The sequence below is a fragment of the Oncorhynchus masou genome, unplaced genomic scaffold (genome assembly GCF_036934945.1).
Source record: "Oncorhynchus masou masou isolate Uvic2021 unplaced genomic scaffold, UVic_Omas_1.1 unplaced_scaffold_5241, whole genome shotgun sequence".
Lineage (NCBI taxonomy): Eukaryota > Metazoa > Chordata > Actinopteri > Salmoniformes > Salmonidae > Oncorhynchus > Oncorhynchus masou.
Window position 1 is genome coordinate 1 of NW_027011649.1, and position 22,936 is coordinate 22,936.

At 48.2% G+C, this 22,936-nt stretch overlaps 2 pseudogenes; both read left to right on the forward strand.

Annotated features, from left to right (window-relative positions):
* Positions 1-3,591: 3,591 nt before the first annotated feature.
* LOC135535877 (semaphorin-5B-like) lies at positions 3,592-5,727 on the forward strand (annotated as a pseudogene).
* A 3,265-nt stretch (positions 5,728-8,992) lies between these two features.
* Positions 8,993-22,141, forward strand: LOC135535876 (semaphorin-5B-like; annotated as a pseudogene).
* Positions 22,142-22,936: the final 795 nt, after the last annotated feature.

Here is a 22,936-nt window from a genome sequence, read left to right on the forward strand (position 1 = left end):
GCTGGTCTCAGACAATCCCGCAGGTGAAGAAGCCAGATGTGGGCTGGGTGGGTGGCTGGTCTCAGACAATCCCGTAGGTGAAGAAGCCGGATGTGGGCTGGGTGGGTGGCTGGTCTCAGACAATCCCGTAGGTGAAGAAGCCGGATGTGGGCTGGGTGGGTGGCTGGTCTCAGACAATCCCGTAGGTGAAGAAGCCAGATGTGGGCTGGGTGGGTGGCTGGTCTCAGACAATCCCGTAGGTGAAGAAGCCAGATGTGGGCTGGGTGGGTGGCTGGTCTCAGACAATCCCGTAGGTGAAGAAGCCGGATGTGGGCTGGGTGGCTGGTCTCAGACAATCCCGTAGGTGAAGAAGCCAGATGTGGGCTGGGTGGCTGGTCTCAGACAATCCCGCAGGTGAAGAAGCCAGATGTGGGCTGGGTGGCTGGTCTCAGACAATCCCGCAGGTGAAGAAGCCAGATGTGGGCTGGGTGGCTGGTCTCAGACAATCCCGCAGGTGAAGAAGCCAGATGTGGGCTGGGTGGCTGGTCTCAGACAATCCCGTGGTGAAAGAAGCCGGATGTGGGCTGGGTGGGGTGTGGTCTCAGACAATCCCGTAGGTGAAGCCGGATGTGGGCTGGGTGGGTGGCTGGTCTCAGACAATCCCGTAGGTGAAGAAGCCCAGATGTGGGCTGGGTGGCTGGTCTCCAGACAATCCCGCCAGGTGAAGAAAGCCGGATGTGGGCTGGGTGGTGGCTGGTCTCAGACAATCCCGTAGGTGAAGAAGCCCAGATGTGGGCTGGGTGGCTGGTCTCAGACAATCCCGCAGGTGAAGAAGCCGGATGTGGGCTGGGTGGCTGGTCTCAGACAATCCCGCAGGTGAAGAAGCCAGATGTGGGCTGGGTGGGTGGCTGGTCTCAGACAATCCCCGTAGGTGAAGAAGCGGATGTGGGCTGGGTGGGTGGCTGTCTCAGACAATCCCGTAGGTGAAGAAGCCGGATGTGGGCTGGGTGGGTGGCTGGTCTCAGACAATCCCGTAGGTGAAGAAGCCAGATGTGGGCTGGGTGGCTGGGGCAGGTGGATGTGGGCTGGTGGCTGGTCTCAGACAATCCCGTAGGTGAAGAAGCCAGATCAGACAATGGTGGGCTGGGCTGGGTGGCTGGTCTCAGACAATCGCAGGTGAAGAAGCCGGATGTGGGGCTGGGTGGCTGGTCTCAGACAATCCCGTAGGTGAAGAAGCCAGATGTGGGCTGGGTGGCTGGTCTCAGACAATCCCGCAGGTGAAGAAGCCAGATGTGGGCTGGGTGGGTGGCTGGTCTCAGACAATCCCGTAGGTGAAGAAGCCAGATGTGGGCTGGGTGGCTGGTCTCAGACAATCCCCGCAGGTGAAGAAGCCAGATGTGGGCTGGGTGGCTGGTCTCAGAGCGATCCCGTAGGTGAAGAAGCCGGATGTGGGCTGGGTGGCTGGTCTCAGACAATCCCGCAGGTGAAGAAGCCAGATGTGGGCTGGGTGGGTGGCTGGTCTCAGACAATCCCGTAGGTGAAGAAGCCAGATGTGGGCTGGGTGGCTGGTCTCAGACAATCCCGCAGGTGAAGAAGCCAGATGTGGGCTGGCTGGGTGGCTGGTCTCAGACAATCCCGCAGGTGAAGAAGCCAGATGTGGGGTGGGTGGCTGGTCTCAGACAATCCCGCAGGTGAAGAAGCCAGATGTGGGCTGGGTGGGTGGCTGGTCTCAGACAATCCCGTAGGTGAAGAAGCCAGATGTGGGCTGGGTGGGTGGCTGGTCTCAGACAATCCCGTAGGTGAAGAAGCCAGATGTGGGCTGGGTGGGTGGCTGGTCTCAGACAATCCCGTAGGTGAAGAAGCCGGATGTGGGCTGGGTGGCTGGTCTCAGACAATCCCGTAGGTGAAGCCGGATGTGGGCTGGGTGGCTGGTCTCAGACAATCCCGCAGGTGAAGAAGCCGGAATGTGGGCTGGGTGGCTGGTCTCAGACAATCCCGCAGGTGAAAGAAGCCAGATGTGGGCTGGCTGGTCTCAGACAATCCCAGAGTGAAGAAGCCAGATGTGGGCTGGGTGGGTGGCTGGTCTCCAGACAATCCCGTAGGTGAAGAAGAATGTGGGCTGGGTGGCTGGTCTCAGATGTGGAGAAGCCGGATGTGGGTGGGTGGCTGGTCTCAGACAATCCCGCAGGTGAAGAAGCCAGATGTGGGCTGGGTGGGTGGCTGGTCTCAGACAATCCCGTAGGTGAAGAAGCCAGATGTGGGCTGGGTGGGTGGTCTCAGACAATCCCGCAGGTGAAGAAGCCAGATGTGGGCTGGCTGGGTGGCTGGTCTCAGACAATCCCGCAGGTGAAAGCCAGATGTGGGCTGGGTGGCTGGTCTCAGACAATCCCGTAGGTGAAGAAGCCAGATGTGGGCTGGGTGGGTGGCTGGTCTCAGACAATCCCACGTGGGTGAAGAAGCCGGATGTGGGCTGGGTGGGTGGCTGGTCTCAGACAATCCCGTAGGTGAAGAAGCCAGATGTGGGCTGGGTGGCTGGTCTCCAGACAATCCCGCAGGTGAAGAAGCCAGATGCTGGGCTGGGTGGGTGGCTGGTCTCAGACAATCCCGTAGGTGAAGAGGCAGATGTGGGCTGGGTGGCTGGTCTCAGACAATCCCGGAGTGAAGAAGCCAGATGTGGGCTGGGTGGCTGGTCTCAGACAATCCCGCAGGTGAAGAAGCCAGATGTGGGGTGGGTGGCTGGTCTCAGACAATCCCGCAGGTGAAGAAGCCAGATGTGGGCTGGGTGGGTGGCTGGTCTCAGACAATCCCGTAGGTGAAGAAGCCAGATGTGGGCTGGCTGGGTGGCTGGTCTCAGACAATCCCGCAGGTGAAGAAGCCGGATGTGGGCTGGCGTGGTTCGCGGTTGTAAGGTCAGTTGGACCTGCTGGCAAACAACGTTGGAGTGGGCTTATGGTAGAGAAATGAACATTCACTTCTCTGGCAACGGCTCTGGTGGACATTCCTGCAGTCAGCATGCCAATTGCACCCCTCCTCAAAACTTGAGACATCTGTGGCATTGTGTTGTGTAACAAAACTGTACATTTTAGGGTGGCCTTTTATTGTCCCCCACATAAGATGCACTAACAAGGATATAAACAAATATGTGGCCAAAATTTGAGAGATAAGCTTTTTGTGAGTATGGAACATTTCTGGATATTTTATTTCAGCTGATGAAACATGGGACCAACACTTTCCATGTTGCGTTTCTATTTCTGTTCAGTGTATATGAGTAATGTTTTGGCCATGCATACTATATAGCAGGTGTCTGCGGCAAAACCGAACAAATCTGTTCTCCAGTATTCCCACGAGTAAAAGAGGAGACATGATTGTGTCTCAATGTAATCAATGAATGAAGGGATTGTTATTTTCAAATACAATATATTTTTTGGCTTAGTTGTGGTCTATTTACAGTGTAAAAATAATTATTATTATGTTCGGGCCCCTGACATCCCGCTCGACAAAAATCATCCCTTAGCTGAATGGAGTGGCCTGTTCCTGCTGTTTAGGATCCTAGTATGGACATCTGGACATACCTCTATCTAAACACCTCACCCTTCTTCCATCCTCTTCCAGATAGGAAACATCAGTCGGGTGATGGACACGGTGAACGGGGTGGCGAGATGCCCCCTGCGACCCGCGTCACAGCTCCACTGCCATGGTAACAGAGAAGAGAAGCGAACTCTACGCCGCCACTGTCATCGACTTCGGGTCCCATGACCCCGTCATCTACCGTAGCCTTGGTAACATGCCGCCACACGAACAGCCCAGTACAACTCCAAATGGCTCAACGGTAAACACTCATGTGTACCATACACTCTTTGAAAAAAAGAGAACCCTTTGAAGAACCCTTTTTTGGTTCCACCTTTTTGTCTATAGAACACAAAAGGGTTATCCCTATAGGGACAGCCGAAGAACCCTTTTGGAACTATTTTGTCTAATAGTGTAGGAATAGAATTACAATTGGATCATGACTGTACTTCCTGCTTTGCTTCCTGGTTATGGGTACATTCAATATGGCTGCCGGTCCACCCATCAGGAACATAGACTTGATGAGGTATTTGCATTCGAGCAATTCTATGTCAATGCCAATACATTACTGAACAGCCAACTGTAACTGGCTAGAGGCACTCCTTATGTTCTAACGTGAAGGGAATCTAGAGGATGAGTCCTAATGGTAATAGGAAGGTGTAAGGAAGAGAACTACTGATTCCATGCCAAGAACATCACTGCTCACATTCCTGCTGCTGCATCAGCCGTTTGGAGCTGAAATACCATATCTCTTACACCTTCCCTCCCTCTCTTTCTCTATTCCTGTCTTCTCCCCTCCCTCTCTTTCTCTATTCCTGTCTTCTCCCCTCCCTCTCTTTCTCTATTCCCTGTCTTCTCCCCCTCCCTCTCTTTCTCTATTCCTGTCTTCTCCCCCTCCCTCTCTTTCTCTATTCCTGTCTTCTCCTCCCTCTCTTTCTCTATTCTGTCTTCTCCCCTCCCTCTCTTTCTCTATTCCTGTCTTCTCTATTCCTGTCTTCTCCCCCTCTCTTTCTCTATTCCTGTCTTCTCCCCTCCCTCTCTTTCTCTATTCCTGTCTTCTCCCCTCCCTCTCTTTCTCTATTCCTGTCTTCTCCCCTCCCTCTCTTTCTCTATTCCTGTCTTCTCCCCCTCCCTCTCTTTCTCTATTCTGTCTTCTCCCCTCCCTCTCTTTCTCTATTCCTGTCTTCTCCCCTCCTCTCTTTCCTATTCCTGTCTTCTCCCCTCCCTCTCTTTCTCTATTCCTGTCTTCTCCCCCTCCCTCTCTTTCTCTATTCCTGTCTTCTCCCCTCCCTCTCTTTCTCTATTCCTGTCTTCTCCCCCCTCCCTCTCTTTCTCTATTCCTGTCTTCTCCCCTCCCTCTCTTTCTCTATTCCTGTCTTCTCCCCTCCCTCTCTTTCTCTATTCCTGTCTTCTCCCCTCCTCTCTTTCTCTATTCCTGTCTTCTCCCTCCCTCTCTTTCTCTATTCCTGTCTTCTCCCCTCCCTCTCTTTCTCTATTCCTGTCTTCTCCCCTCCCTCTCTTTCTCTATTCCTGTCTTCTCCCTCCCTCTCTTTCTCTATTCCTGTCTTCTCCCCTCCCTCTCTTTCTCTATTCCTGTCTTCTCCCTCCCTCTCTTTCTCTATTCCTGTCTTCTCCCCTCCCTCTCTTTCTCTATTCCTGTCTTCTCCCTCCCTCTCTTTCTCTATTCCTGTCTTCTCCCCTCCCTCTCTTTCTCTATTCCTGTCTTCTCCCCTCCCTCTCTTTCTCTATTCCTGTCTTCTCCCCTCCCTCTCTTTCTCTATTCCTGTCTTCTCCCCTCCCTCTCTTTCTCTATTCCTGTCTTCTCCCCTCCCTCTCTTTCTCTATTCTCCTGTCTTCTTCTCCCTCCTCCCTCCCTCCTTCCTCTCTCCTCCAGACCCTCACTTTATCTCAGTCTCACTGAGGTGGGCCTCTTCACCTATTTCTTCCTGAGAGAGAACGCAGTGGAACATGACTGCGGTCGGACCGTGTTCTCAGTGGCCCGGGTCTGTAAGAACGACGTGGGCGGTCGCTTCCTATTGGAGGACACTTGGACTACGTTCATGAAGGCGCGGTTGAACTGCTCGCGGTCAGGAGAGATCCTTCTACTATAACGAGCTGCAGAGCACCTTCTATCTGCCCGAACAGGACCTCATCTACGGCATCTTCACCACCAACGTGTGAGTGACACACACACACACCTACACACAGACACACACATAAAATGAACACACACATTGTCTGTCATACACACACAGGCTCTTTTACATGTACAGAACCAGTCAGTAGTTTGGACACACCTACTCATTCAAGGGTTTATCATTATTTGGACTATTCTCTACATTGCAAAGCTGTCATCAAGGCTACTTTGAAGAATCTCAAATATAAAATATCTGTTGAACACTTTTTGCTTACTCCATGATTCCATATGTGTTATTTCATCGTTTTGATGTCTTCACTATTATTCTACAATGTAGAAAATAGTAAAAATAAAGAAAACCCTGGAATGGTAGGTGTGTCCAAACTTTTGACTGGTACTGTATATATATATATACACATGTATAGATGCAGATGCAGGCTTTAAAACACACAAGCTCACAGACACACACACACACACACAGACACAGACACAGACACACACACACACACACACACACACCTTTATTCTCCATCTATCCAGTCCTACTTTGTTTTAGTTCATTTATTTACACATTGCCTAACAGCATCCTGCTGAGGCTGAAGGTTTTACAGATGCTGAGAAGCATATTACACATTTCAAGCTGTTTGGACAAATGCTGAGAGGAGGAAGTGAAAATCACTTCTCGAGTCTTTTCTTCTCCCGTCTCTGTCTGTGTCGGTGCCCTTGGCTTAGCGACAGAGCAGAACCTTGTCTGGGAGAGACGCTTTAGTCCGCAAGGAAGAATGGTGTTGGAGGATAACCACTTAAGAACATTTCTGTGTGACTGTGAAACACTTAAATAGGTTTTAAACTCAAGGGTTGTGGAAAATTGATTGTGGTGAACCATTTGTGTTAGTTAACCCTGTCAGGTTTTGGGTTGCTGTCTGTCTGTCAGTCTGTCGGTCCGACTCTGTGCATAGCCTAAAGCATCATATCCTGTCCAGAAGCTCCTCCCTGCCAGTCTATAGTCCCATGTGCCTTATCATTGGTCTGTTCAGAACCAACACCCAGAATCCCCTCTCTGCCAGTCTATAGTCCCATGTGCCTTATCATTGGTCTGTTCAGAACCAACACCCAGAATCCCTCTCTGCCAGTCTATAGTCCCATGTGCCTTATCATTGGTCTGTTCAGAACCAACACCCAGAATCCCCTCTCTGCCAGTCTATAGTCCCATGTGCCTTATCATTGGTCTGTTCAGAATCATTGGTCCAACACCCAGAATCCCCTCTCTGCCAGTCTATAGTCCCAAGTGCCTTATCATTGGTCTGTTCAGAACCAACACCCAGAATCTCCTCTCTGCCAGTCTATAGTCCCATGTGCCCTTATCATTGGTCTGTTCAGAACCAACACCCAGAATCCCTCTCTGCCAGTCTATAGTCCCAAGTGCCTTATCATTGGTCTGTTCAGAACCAACACCCAGAATCTCCTCTCTGCCAGTCTATAGTCCCAAGTGCCTTATCATTGGTCTGTTCAGAACCAACACCCAGAATCCCCTCTCTGCCAGTCTATAGTCCCATGTGCCTTATCATTGGTCTGTTCAGAACCAACACCCAGAATCCCCTCTCTGCCAGTCTATAGTCCCATGTGCCTTATCATTGGTCTGTTCAGAACCAACACCCAGAATCCCCTCTCTGCCAGTCTATAGTCCATGTGCCTTCTCATTGTTCTGTTCAGAACCCCTCTCTGCCAGTCTGTAGTCCCATGTTCCTTCTCATTGTTCTGTTCAGAACCCCTCTCTGATCTGTAGTCCCATATTCCTTCTCATTGTTTTATTCAGAACCCTCTCTGCCAGTCTGTAGTCCCATTTTCCTTCTCCTTGTTTTCTGTTCAGAATTTTCCTTCTCATTTCTCTCAGAACCCCTCTCTGCCAGTCTGTAGTCCCATTTTCCTTCTCATTGTTTTATTCCAGAACCCCTCTCTGCCAGTCTGTAGTCCCATGTTCCTTCTCATTGTTCTGTTCAGAACCCCCTCTCTGCCAGTCTATAGTCCCATGTTCCTTCTCATTGGTCTGTTCAGAACCCTTCTCTGCCAGTCTGTAGTCCCATGTTCCTTCTCATTGTTCTGTTCAGAACCCTTCTCTGCCAGTCTGAAGTTGTTCCTTCTCATTGGTCTGTTCAGAACCCCTCTCTGATATAGTCCCATGTTTCTTCTCCTTGTTCTGTTCAGAACCCCTCTCTGATAGACTCAGTGCCAGTAGTTATAACACACTATATTAGTGTGGTAGGCTTCTAACCATCTACCTCTCCTCCTAGACCCTGTTATTAACATGATGTAAACCTACACACTGCAGTACAGTCAGCTACAGTACAGTCAGCTACAGTACAGTCAGTTACAGTACAGTCAGTTACAGTACAGTCAGTTACAGTCTGTACAGTCAGTCTGCTACAGTACAGTCAGATACAGATACAGTACAGTCAGATACAGTCAGATACAGTACAGTCATACAGTACAGTCAGATACAGTACAGTCTGCTACAGTACAGTCTGCTACAGTACAGTCAGATACAGTACAGTCAGTGATACAGTACAGTCAGTCTGATACAGTACAGTCTGATACAGTACAGTCTGCTACAGTACAGTCTGATACAGTACAGTCTGATACAGTACAGTCAGCTACAGTACAGTCAGTTACAGTACAGTCAGTTACAGTACAGTCTGATACAGTACAGTCTGATGTACAGTCTGCTACAGTACAGTCTGCTCAGTACAGTCTGCTACAGTACAGTCAGATACATACAGTCTGCTACAGTACAGTCTGCTACAGTACAGTCAGATACAGTACAGTCCTTACAGTCTCAGATACAGTACAGTCAGATACAGTACAGTCAGATACAGTACAGTCAGATACAGTACAGTCAGATACAGTACAGTACCCCAGTGGTTCCTTTCATACCTGTACTAATGGTCCTATTGAGAGAGAGCGGTAGCATCAATTTGGGCCTGTATTACTGGCACAAGCACTCTTCTGTCTGAGGTCCATTTTGGACTCACCCAGGGCAGAGCTAAAAGGCTTGTAAACTCTGAGGTATTGAGAAAGACATCTTATCCCAGTCGCACAGACAAAAGACAGGCTGCAAGGCATTGAAACGATAGTGATCTCAGGTATCCTCCAGGGATAACAGGAACCACTCTGAAAGACCTTAGTGATGAAGACGTGGTGTGTCTTGATCTGCGCCTCTGATTCGGAGGGTTTTACCATATAAATAGAATCTATAGAAAGGGCTTGGAACCTCTAACCCTGGCAATTTGACTGTTCCACGGTGCACTCGCAATGGCTGCCAGTCCACCCATTATGACATCATTGACTTGAATGTTCTGTAGATTCTATTACTATGAGTTTTGCCTTGTGTTTCGGTTGCAGTTCCTTTTCGTAGTCCTTTTCTCCTTACCCTTTCCCTCCTTTTACCAGTGAATACCTTTGTCTGTGTTGCAGCTGAGAGGTTTAAATGACTGTGAGGATTGTTTAAGATGAGATGGGAGCACAGGTCTATAGGAAAGAAAGACATGTCTGTGCCAGCACTGGGAGATCATCAAAAATCATTATCCTGTCATTATCCTGTCATTATCCAATTATTATCCAATTATGTGCCATATTGTACCTTATATTCATAGTGATAACTATTATAATTGATAGATAAATGTCTTTGTATACTGTAGACGTCATTAAGCTCTCTTTTGAACTAAGAACATAAGTAGGTCTTACGCATCAATTCAGTTCTTTATGAACAGTGGTTTCCTGTATCAAATAGGCTGCTGTATTTTTTCCTGCGATGTCCGTACAAAGGGCTTTATAGATACATTTGATGGATTGGATTGAAAAAAAGTGGACGGCGCTCAACCAACGCGAAGTCGGTGCAACCAAAGCATTTGATCCTCATTGAAAAGGAAAGGGCACAACGGTCGCTCACCGTTAAAAACCGTATCGATTGGTTCACTGCCATGGCCTCTGAGTCACGGTGTCCTGACGTCTTTATGTCCCTCTCTTCCTAACAGGAACAGCATCTGCGTCGGCTGTGTGTGCTTTCAACCTCAGCGCCATCACCCAGGCGTTCAACGGACCGTTCCGTTACCAGGAGAACCCTCGTACAAGCTGGCTCTCCACCCCAACCCCATCCCCAACTTCCAGGTAGGGCGATGCAAAGTCTACTGTCTGCTCTTCTACTAGATTCCTTCTTTCACTGTTTCCCAGCCCTCTACTCAGGAACCAAGATGTTTCACGTATGTCTGAACTAGCACAGCTAATTCCAAGTCCATGACAAATGAGCCTTTCATAATTCCACTAGTCAATGACTCAAATGAGCCTTTCATCACACCTAATTCCACTAGTCAAATGGGCCTTTCTACCTGATTCCACTAGTCAATGACTCAAATGAGCCTTTCATCACACCTGATTCCACTAGTCAATGACTCAAATGAGCCTTTCATCACACCTGATTCCACTAGTCAATGACTCAAATGAGCCTTTCATCACACCTGATTCCACTAGTCAATGACTCAAATGAGCCTTTCATCACACCTGATTCCACTAGTCAATGACTCAAATGAGCCTTTCATCACACCTGATTCCACTAGTCAATGACTCAAATGAGCCTTTCATCACACCTGATTCCACTAGTCAATGACTCAAATGAGCCTTTCATCACACCTGATTCCACTAGTCAATGACTCAAATGAGCCTTTCATCACACCTGATTCCACTAGTCAATGACTCAAATTAGCCTTTCATCACCTGATTCCACTAGTCGATGACTCAAATGAGCCTTTCATCACACCTGATTCCACTAGTCAATGACTCAAATGAGCCTTTCATCAAACCTAATTCCACTAGTCGATGACTCAAATGGCCTTCCATCACACCTGATTCCACTTCCACTCATAGGCCTTTCACCTAATTCCACTAGTCGATGACTCAAATGAGCCTTTCATCACACCTGATTCCACTAGTCAATGACTCAAATGAGCCTTTCATCAAACCTGATTCCACTAGTCAATGACTCAAATGAGCCTTTCATCACACCTGATTCCACTAGTCAATGACTCAAATTAGCCTTTCATCACACCTGATTCCACTAGTCAATGACTCAAATGAGCCTTTCATCACACCTGATTCCACTAGTCAATGACTCAAATGAGCCTTTCATCACACCTGATTCCACTAGTCAATGACTCAAATGAGCCTTTCATCACACCTGATTCCACTAGTCAATGACTCAAATGAGCCTTTCATCACACCTGATTCCACTAGTCAATGACTCAAATTAGCCTTTCATCACACCTGATTCCACTAGTCAATGACTCAAATGAGCCTTTCATCACACCTGATTCCACTAGTCAATGACTCAAATGAGCCTTTCATCACACCTGATTCCACTAGTCGATGACTCAAATGAGCCTTCCATCACACCTAATTCCACTAGTCAATGACTCAAATGAGCCTTCCATCACACCTAATTCCACTTCGATGACTCAATGAGCCTTTCATCACAACTGATTCCACTAGTCCATGACTCAAATGAGCCTTTCATCACACCTAATTCCACTAGTCGATGACTCAAATGAGCCTTCCATCACACCTGATTCCACTAGTCGATGACTCAAATGAGCCTTTCATCAAACCTAATTCCACTAGTCGATGACTCAAATGAGCCTTTCATCACACCTAATTCCACTAGTCGATGACTCAAATGAGCCTTCCATCACACCTAATTCCACTAGTCGATGACTCAAATGAGCCTTTCATCACACCTGATTCCACTAGTCAATGACTCAAATGAGCCTTTCATCAAACCTGATTCCACTGGTCAATTACTCAAATTAGTGTTTCATCACACCTGATTCCGAGTCAATTACTCAAATTAGCGTTTCATCAAGCTCCTAGGCTCCACCTTGTGATCTCTGATTTATTGCAAAATTAATCAGTATAATTTAGGAAAAGCATTTGGGAAAAAACGAATCAAAAAGTTGTCCTTCTCCTTGTCTGCCCCCTCAGTGTGATACCCTGGAGGAGCGAGGTCAGGGGAGAACCAGACGGAGCGCAGCCTGCAGGACGCCCAGCGTCTCTTCCTCATGTCTGACGTGGTGCAGCCCGTCTCCTGCCCGACCCCTCCTGTACCAGGACAACATCCGCTTCTCCAAGCTGGTGGTGGACATCGTGCAAGGGCCGAGACACCCTCTACCACGTCCATGTACATCGGCACTGGTGAGTGAACTGGAAGGGAGGGAGGGGCGGGCGGGCAGGCAGGGAGGGACGGGGAGAGGGAGGAAGGGAAGAGAGGGAGAGAGAGAGAGAGAAAGACAGAGGCTAGATGTCTCATTTTGTTTGTTTGTCCAATAAGAATACGGCACCATCCTGAAGGCCTCTCCTGACCAATAAGAGCATGCGTGGGTGTTACCTGGAAGAGATGAGGCTCCTCCCTGAGGCGGCAGCCAATCAAGAGCCTTCAAATCCTCCACAGCGATAGGTCGTTGTTTGTGGGGCCAAGTGACAGGGTGCTGAAGATCCCACTGGAAAGATGCTCCAGCTACAAAACTGACGGTAAGAAGACCACTCCCCACACCCTCTTCAATACCCCACCACTTATACGGCTGCAGTTCAATCAAACCTGTCTTAGTTTATAAACTACTTCCTGTACACTTCTTGTTCTGGAAAGTGGATGTATCTACTGGTGAGGGCAAAGTCCAGAAGATAACAATAATATTGTATCAGTATTCTACCTGAAGCTAATCATCTTGGTGACCGTTAATTGGAAAGAAGCCAAATGTTCTGTCCTCCAGCCTCAGGGGACTGATCCAGACAGGAAGTGTCACGTGCAGGAATGGTGGCATTATTACTGTTATGACTACTGATATATGAGGTCTCCTACACCCCACAGCCCTCGTAGCTTCCATAGGACCTCAGACACCCAATCATTTCACACCTTACTGTACAGTATGAAGAATGGTGGTGTTATCACTATAATGCACCTTACTGTACAGTATGAAGAATGGTGGTGCTATCACTATGACCTTACTGAGTATGAAGAATGTTATCACTATAATGGTCAGTATGAAGAATGGTGGTGTTATCACTATAATGATATCACACCTTACTGTACAGTATGAAGAATGTTATGACTATAATGCCTTACTGTACAGTATGAAGCATGGTGGTGTTATCACTATAATGATATCACACCTTACTGTACCGTTATCACTATAATGACACAGTATGAAGAATGGTGGTGTTATGACTATAATGATATCACCTTACTGTACAGTATGAAGAATGGTGGTGTTATCACTATAATGATATCACACCTTACTGTACAGTATGAAGAATGGTGGTGTTATCACTATAATGATATCACACCTTACTGTACAATTATGAAGAATGTGTCTTATCACTATAATGATATCACAAGCTACAGTATGAAGAATTGTGTTATCACTATAATGATATCACACCTTACTGTACAGTATGAAGAATGGTAGTGCTATCACTATAATGATTCACACCTGTACAGTATGAAGAATGGTGGTGTTATCACTATAATGACTACTGATATAAGGTTTCTTACCTCCTGTAGCTTCCATAGGTTGCACATCCTGTCCACCTCTAACAGCCAATGCCATGACACCTCACCATACATACACAGTGTTATGACTACTGATATGTGGGGTTTAATACATATGAGCATATCATTATTTAATATGCACATTCATTTATAATATATGCCATTTAGCAGGTGCTTTTATTCATTCAGTATCAGCCAAACAGCATTTGCCAGTCCTTCACTCATGAATAACACCATACTTAATCTGCCATGTCATTACCCCCTGTTTATACTGTACAGATGCAGTCAGATATATTGGCACCAATGCATGATATATTGGCACCCTTGCATGACTCACCTTTTCTTCTCAAATAATTTTTTTTTTTTGGGGGGGGGGGGGGGGTTCTAACTGAAATTGAAAAAAAATGATTGGCCTAGACTAAATTATTCAAAATTGTAATTAACTTGGTTGGAGGCAATGATTCTCATTTACTGTGTAATTTATCTCACCTGTGGTAAGTTGCAGGTGCCTGCAGAATGGTAAAAATAGCAATTGAACAAGTTTTGAAAAGAAAAAACAGCTCATTCTACTCAGTTACATTTTTATAAAGTGCAATGTGTCAACATTTGGCCACATCTGTAAGTAACCAAGCCAGCTGAGGCTTCCTGTATTACATTTGACCTCTCCGTTGAATGAATCCCTGCTCGCTCCTTGTGAACACTGCCCTTTGCCTCTCCCGGTGCTAGTGGGAAAAACTAATTTTCCTCTGTTCTGGCTGCAGACTGGAGCCAGTACAATGGCAGTCTGGGATGGTGTTGCAGTGCCAGCAGGGTTTTCTGTGTGTCCATACTCTCCTGTCAGAGGGGGAGGAGGGAGGAGGAACAGGAAATAAATACAGTCAGGGAAAGAGAGAGGGAGAGAGGGTTGTCGTTGTGGGAAAGATAGTGAACTGACCACCTCCTAACTGACTGGACATAGATGGATGTTAATGTGAAAGGCATCCCATTACAATAGATTAAGTAGTTGTCATGGTGATTGCATGTGTCCTACCCCTAGCTTTTACCACATATTTTACATATCATCCTGTGTATTAACTGTGTAATAACCATCGGCATACCACCCTGTATCATGTCTCTGAAGCTAAGATCCCAGTGCCCCAGGGCAGTGATTGGGGGACATTGCCATGTGTAGGGTGCCGTTTTCAGATGGGATGTTAAGCGGGTGTCCTGATTCTCTATAGTCATTAAAGATCCCTTGAAACTTATCATAAGAGTTGGGTTGTTAACCCCGGTTTTCTAAAATATCTGGCCCTCTAAAATAGCGCTCCTTCCAGGAACTACCAGCATCCCTTCAACCCCATGTCCCAGGAACCACCTAATAGCCATCCTCTTAGCCACTCCCTTCCAACCCCATGTCAGGAACCACCCTATCCTAACCACTCCCTTCCAACCCCATGTCAGGAACTACCTATCCTAGCCACTCCTTCCAAACCCATGTCAGGAACTACCTATCCTAGCCACTCCCTTCCAACCCCATGTCAGGAACTACCTATCCTAGCCACTCCCTTCCAACCCCATGTCAGGAACTACCTATCCCTAGCCCACTCCCTTCCAACCCCATGCCAGGAACTACCTATCCCTAGCCACTCCCTTCCAACCCCATGTCAGGAACTACCTATCCTAGCCACTCCTTCCCCTTGGGAACCACCTAGCAACCCCATGTCAGGAACTACCTATCCTAGCCACTCCTATGTCAGGCAACCCCACTCCCTTCCAACCCCATGTCCAGGAACTACCTATCTAATACTCCCTTCAACCCCATGTCAGGAACTACCTATCCCTAGCCACTCCCTTCAACCCCCACGTCAGGAAACTATCCTAGCCACTCCCTTCCCAACCCCATAACCAGGAACTACCTATCTAGCCACTCCCTTCAACCCATGTCAGGAACCCACCTACCTATCCAACCCCTCAGGAACTACACAGCTAGCCACTCCTTCAACCCATGTCAGGAACTACCTATCCTAGCCACTCCCTTCCAACCCCATGTCAGGAACTACCTATCTAGCCTCCCTTCCAACCCCATGTCCAGGAACCACCTATCCTAACCACTCCTTCCAACCCCATGTCACTAACTACCTATCCTAGCCACTCCCTTCCAACCCCATGTCAGGAACTACCTATCCTAGCCACTCCCTTCCAACCCCATGTCAGGAACTACCTATCCTAGCCACTCCCTTCCAACCGCATGTCAGGAACTACCTATCCTAGCCACTCCCTTCCAACCGCATGTCAGGAACTACCTATCCTAGCCACTCCCTTCCAACCCCATGTCAGGAACTACCTATCCTAGCCACTCCCTCCAACCCCATGTCAGGAACTACCTATCCTAGCCACTCACAACCCCATAAACCCCAGTGTGCCCCCAGGTTACGTTTTCTCTCATTATACTCTGTGTTCTGAATGGCATCTGCATGTGGCGACATTTTGGCTCTACAGACCAGGGTTACGGACCGCATGTGGCGACATTTCGGCTCTACAGACCAGGGTTACGGACTGCATGTGGCGACATTTCGGCTCTACAGACCAGGGTTACGGACCGCATGTGGCGACATTTTGGCTCTACAGACCAGGGTTACGGACTGCATGTGGCGACATTTTGGCTCTACAGACCAGGGTTACGGACCGCATGTGGCGTCATTTTGGCTCTACAGACCAGCGTTACGGACCGCATGTGGTGACATTTAGGCTCTACAGACCAGTGTTTCGAGCTGTGGGTTGTTTGTTTAATTGTTCTGAGAGAAAATGTTTCCTTCCCTCCCCTAAGGATAAATAATCACAGTAATACACTTGGCAAACGGCGATATTAGCAGCTTGACTTGCAGCCACACAGGGAAATATTGTATTACATGCATAATGGATGAGAGCCCTCTCTTACTAGCAGCTTGCTTAGTGTAGTAGCTATAATCCTATAATCTATGGTAGTTATTGGCCAAGTGGGTTTAGCTAGTGTGTTAGCCTCTTAATATCTCAAAGAGCTCATTGGTTATCTTCTCCATAGCAGAACTGTGAGGAGAGTAGAATGGGGAAGTGGTTAACTGGGTGAGAGTAGACTGAGGAAGTGGTTAACTGGGTGAGAGTAGACTGAGGAAGTGGTTAACTGGGTGAGAGTAGACTGAGGAAGTGGTTAACTGGGTGAGAGTAGACTGAGGAAGTGGTTAACTGGGTGAGAGTAGACTGAGGAAGTGGTTAACTGGGTGAGAGTAGACTGAGGAAGTGGTTAACTGGGTGAGAGTAGACTGAGGAAGTGGTTAACTGGGTGAGAGTAGACTGAGGAAGTGGTTAACTGGGTGAGAGTAGAATGAGGAAGTGGTTAACTGGGTGAGAGTAGACTGAGGAAGTGGTTAACTGTGAGGAGAGTAGACTGAGGAAGTGGTTAACTGGGTGAGAGTAGACTGAGGAAGTGGTTAACTGTGAGGAGAGTAGAATGAGGAAGTGGTTAACTGGGTGAGAGTAGAATGAGGAAGTGGTTAACTGTGAGGAGAGTAGAATGAGGAAGGGGTTAACTGTGAGGAGAATAGAATGAGAAAGTGGTTAACTGTGAGGAGAGTAGAATGAGGAAGTGGTTAACTGTGAGGAGAATAGAATGAGAAAGTGGTTAACTGTGAGGAGAGTAGAATGAGGAAGTGGTTAACTGTGAGGAGAATAGAATGAGAAAGTGGTTAACTGTGAGGAGAGTAGAATGAGGAAGTGGTTAACTGGGGTGAAGCGGGATGGAGGCAGGGGTTGGGGGAAAGAGGTAGAGGCAGGGGTTGGGGAGAAAGAGGTAGAGGCAGGGGTTGGGGGAAAGAGGTAGAGGCTGGGATTGGGGGAAAGAGGTAGAGGCAGGGGTTGGGGGAAAAGAGGTAGAGGCTGGGATTGGGGGGAAAGAGGTAGAGGCTGGGTTGGGGGAAAGAGGTAGAGGCAGGGGTTGGGGGAAAGAGGTAGAGGCTGGGATTGGGGGGAAGAGAGGTAGAGACTGGGATTGGGGGGAAAAGGTGTAGAGGCTGGGGTTGGGGGAAGAGAGGTAGAGGCTGGGATTGGGGGAAAGAGGGTAGAGGCTGGGGTTGTGGGGAAGGAGTAGAGCTGGGATTGGGGGGAAAGAAGAGGTAGAGACTGGGGTTGGGGGGAAAAGGTGAAGGCTGGGATTGGGGGAAAAGAGGGTAGAGACTGGGGTTGGAAAGGGTAGAGCTGGGATTGGGGGAAAGAGGTAGGGCTGGGGTTGGGGGAAGAGGGTAGAGGCAGGGGTTGGGGGAAAGGGTAGAGGCTGGGATTGGGGGAAGAGTGGTAGAGACTGGGATTGGGGGAAAGGGGTAGAGGCTGGGGTTGGGGAAGAGGGAGTAGAGACTGGGGTTGGGGGGAATTGGAGGAGTAGAGGATGGGGTTGGGGAAAAAGAGGGTAGAGGCTGGGGTTGGGGAAAAGGGGTAGAGGCTGGGGTTGGGAAAAAGGGGTAGAGGCTGGGGTTGGGGGGAAGAGGTAGAGGCTGGGGTTGGGGGAAAGAGGTAGAGGCTGGGATTGGTGGGGAAGAGGGATAGAGGCTGGGGTTGGGGGGAAAGAGGGGGGTAGAGGCTGGGGTTGGGGAAGAGGAGTAGAGGCTGGGGTTGGGGAAGAGGATAGAAGGCTGGGGTTGGGGGGAAAGAGGTAGAGGCTGGGGTTGGGGGAAAATGGGTAGAGGCTGGGATTGGTGGGGAAAAGGGGTAGAGAGGCTGGGGTTGGGGGAAAGAGGGGTAGAGGCTGGGGTTGGGGGAAGAGGAGTAGAGGCTGGGGTTGGGGGAAGCCCGGGGTTGGGAAGAGAGTGGAGGCTGGGGTTGGGGGGTGGAGTGGAGGCTGGGATTGGGGGAAAGAGGGACTAATGCTGAGGGGTGGGAAGTTTTCTCCCAATAATGTGTGGGGCACACATTGGGGTTTTCCTCCCAGGATAAATACACAACAGTTATCACACACACACACACACACACACACCCTAGCACATAATAATTTGTGTAACACACTCACCCTATGACCATACCCCTGCCCCCTTCCCATCCCTCTCAGACAACCATTATTTAGTGCAGTCTGTAGTGATCAACACAGTGGTTGTTAGTCTCTCTCCCCGCTGCCTGCTAAACTGATATTACTGCTGATTATCAGAACTGATCTGTCCACTGTTTATTGCAGGGGAGTGTTTTGTTGGTCGCGCTCCCTATACAGAATACCAATAGGTCCTAGGTAGGCTGCTGTTAGTGCAGTTATATTCCATTCATCAGATTGTAGATGGCTTACTAGACTTTACCGTCATATAAAGTTCACAATGTTGACACACTATCTCTTCCACTCCATAATGTAGACAGACCTGGCACTGGATGGCTTTATGTAGGGAAATACTGAGATGTTGATTACTGGTGATTGATAGATGGAGATGTTGATTACTGGTGATTGATAGATGTACATATTGATTACTGGTGATTGATAGATGGTGATATTGATTACTGGTGATTGATAGATGGAGATGTTGATTGCTGGTGATTATAGATGATAGATGGTGATTGATAGATGGAGATGTTGACTGGTGATTGATAGATGGAGATGTTGATTACTGGTGATTGATAGATGTACATATTGATTACTGGTGATTGATAGATGGAGATGTTGATTGCTGGTGATTGATAGATGGAGATGTTGATTGCTGGTGATTGATAGATGGAGATGTTGATTGCTGGTGATTGATAGATGGAGATGTTGATTGCTAGTGATTGATAGATGGAGATGTTGATTACTGGTGATTGATAGATGCTTTACATATTGATTACTGGCAATGTATGGTGATATTGATTACTGGTGCAGCTTGGGAGTGGCTTTCTTTATACTATCCCCTCTCCTGTCACATCATCTCTTTCTCCCTCCTTTCCTTTCCTCTCCTCTCACTTTTCTTCTCTCCATCCCTCTCTGTGCCCCCAGAGTGAGACCTTGTCTGGTAGACTGGGTGCTGTCGTGTGATAAACTGTTTCTAGAGTGGGGTCACAGTGAGACCTTGTCTGGTAGATCAGCTGTCGTGTAATAAACTGTTTCCAGAGTGGGGTCACTCAGTGGGAGATGAGGCGAGGTTTGAGGGACAGTTAAGGGGTCCGGGGCAATGTATTGTTGCTTAAGGCTCTGAACCTGGAGAAAAAGAGCTTTCCTGGACGCCCAAACTAACCCATCCCCGTTCTGACTCTGGTCTCACAGCGAAACGTTTTATTCTCCCAACCCCATTAAATCTCTCTCTACATACACACACACACACACTATGACCATACCCTTCCCATCCCTCTTAGACAACCATGATTTACTGTAGTCTGTAGCCGCCAGCCGTCAGCAGGGTGATCAACACAGTGGTTGTTAGTCTCTCCCCGCTGCCTGCTAAACTGATATTACTGCTGATTATCAGGAACTGATCTGTCAACTGTTTATTGCAGGGGAGTGTTTTGTTGGTCGCGCTCCCTATACAGAATACCAATAGGTCCTAGGTAGGCTGCTGTTAGTGCAGTTATATTCCATTCATCAGATTGTAGATGGCTTAGTCCCAAATGCCACCCTGTTCCCCATAGTGCACTACTGACGAGGGCCCATTGGTAGTAGTGTGTAATATATAGGGAATAGGGTGGTATTTGGGACTGATCCCGTTGTCTTGCACAGATGCAAGGGAACAGGAGATACAAAGACAGCAAATAATCAAACAATCTATAAAAGGCTTTATAGAGCGCTTCACAAAGTCTTCATAAGCACGACATAGGTCATAAGAAAAGTCATACTCGACTCACCGTGAAACGCTTCCACAATGTTGACATCTCTTCCGCCTCCATAATTCAAGGCAGACAGACTGGCCTCTTGCTCTGTTCATCAGCCTACTGACTGCTCTGGGTCAACAGGACCTGTTTTCTCTGCTCCATCTGGGCCTCATGGAGCCACGCTACAAACAACCAGGAAGAGAAGGACTGTCACAGAGTACTACATAAAGAGCCTGTCCTATCACAGCCTGTCAGACAGGGTCCTACGGTAGAGAGGCTGTCCTCACCTGTGCCTGTCAGACAGAAACCTATCCTCCACCCTCATTGCCTGTCAGACAGGGTCCTACGGTAGAGAGGCTGTCCTCTCATGTGCCTGTCAGACAGGGTTCTACGGTAGAAGAGGGGCTGTCTTCACATGTGCCTGTCAGACCCAGGGTCTTTCTGATGAGAGGCTGTCCTCACCTGTCTGCCTGTCAGACAGGGTCCTGCGGTAGAGAGGCTGTCTTCACATGCCTGTCAGACAGGGTCCTACGGTAGAGCCTGTCCTCACCTGTACCTGTCAGACAGGGTCCTACGGTAGAGAGGCTGTCCTCCTGTGCCTGTCAGACCCAGGGTCTACGGTGAGAGGCTGTCTTCACATGTGCCTGTCAGACAGGGTCTCACGGTGAGGCCTGTCCTCACCTGTGCCTGTCAGACAGGGTCCTACGGTAGAGAGCTGTCCTCACCTGTGCCTGTCAGACAGGGTCCTACGGTAGAGAGGCTGTCCTCACCTGTGCCTGTCAGACAGGGTCCTACGGTAGAGAGGCTGTCCTCACCTGTGCCTGTCAGACAGGGTCCTACGGTAGAGAGGCTGTCCTCTCCTGTGCCTGTCAGACAGGGTCCTACGGTAGAGAGACTGTCTCCTCGCCTGCTATGCCTGTCAGACAGGGTCCTACGGTAGAGAGGCTGTCCTCCCTGTGCCTGTCAGACAGGGTCCTACGGTAGAGAGGCTGTCCTCACCTGTGCCTGTCAGACAGGGTCCTACGGTAGAGAGGCTGTCCTCACCTGTGCCTGTCAGACAGGGTCCTACGGTGAAGGCTGCCCATGACCTGTGCCTGCATCATGACTGTCCTGCTCAGGAGCACGGGCAGCCATTGTATCTGTCCCTATGGCCTGGAGAGCACGGGCAGCACCATTGTATCTGTCCCATTATGGCGTCTGTGAGAGCACGGGCAGCACCATTGTATCTGTCCCATTATGGCGTCTGTGAGAGCACGGGCAGCACCATTGTATCTGTCCCATTATGGCATCTGTGAGAGCACGGGCAGCACCATTGTATCTGTCCCATTATGGCGTCTGTGAGAGCACGTGCAGCACCATTGTATCTGTCCCATTATGGCGTCTGTGAGAGCACGGGCAGCACCATTGTATCTGTCCCATTATGGCGTCTGTGAGAGCATGGGCAGCACCATTGTATCTGTCCCATTATGGCGTCTGTGAGAGCACGGGCAGCACCATTGGGGCCATCTCCATTTTGAAGTAGTCCACGTTCTTCTTCTACTACTTCTATAAGTTGGTAAACACTAGAGTCCTGTACCTATTTCTATGGGCTGCCCTGACCTATGCCTTTTCACAAACACGTTGTCAAACAGCAGTCCTAAGCTAGGGGGTTCCCTTCCCGGGTCTCTGACAACTTCTTTTCATTAACAATCCTGGATTTAATGACTGAAATTAGCTTGTGTTTTTTCTGGAGCATACAACCACTGAGCTGCAGTGAAGCGTGTTGTATGGCACGGTGCCTTACAGTGGAGCATATGTCAGAGTATGTCCTTCTTGGATGTGTCAACACCTCAACTAGCACCAGTCTGATACTGTATGGGTTCTATTGGGGAGCTGTTTTCCGAGCTTTACGCTAACATGTTGTTGAGTGAGTTGAGGTGTGAGGTGTTTTTCCAGTGCTGTCCCTCTCCACTGACTGCTGTCTTTGTGCCCTGGGGTCCTACAGGCACTGCCTGGACGCCCGAGACCCCTACTGTGGCTGGGACCGTAAGCAGAAGCGTTGCACCACCATCGAGGACAGTTCCAACATGAGCCAGTGGAGCCAGAATATCACTGAGTGCCCGGTAAGGGTCACACACACACCTCATATCATATGTAACATACACACCTCATATCATATGTAACACACACACCTCATATCATATGTAACATACACACCTCATATCATATGTAACACACACCTCATATCATATGTAACACACACACCTCATATCATATGTAACATACACACCTCATATCATATGTAACACACACACCTCATATCATATGTAACACACACACACCTCATATCATATGTAACACACACCTCATATCATATGTAACATACACACCTCATATTATATGTAACACACACACCTCATATCATATGTAACATACACACCTCATATATATGTAACACACACACCTCATATCATATGTAACACACACACCTCATATCATATGTAACACACACCTCATATCATGTAACACACACCTCATATCATATGTAACACACACACCTCATATCATATGTAACACATACACCTCATATCATATGTAACATACACACCTCATATCATATGTAACACACACACCTCATATCATATGTAACACACACACACTCATATCATATGTACACACACACCTCATATCATATGTAACACACACACTCATATCATATGTAACACACACCTCATATCATATGTAACACACACACCTCATATCATATGTAACACACACACTCATATCATATGTAACATACACACCTCATATCATATGTAACACACACACCTCATATCATATGTAACACACACACTCATATCATATGTAACATACACACCTCATATCATATGTAACACACACCATATCATATGTATCAC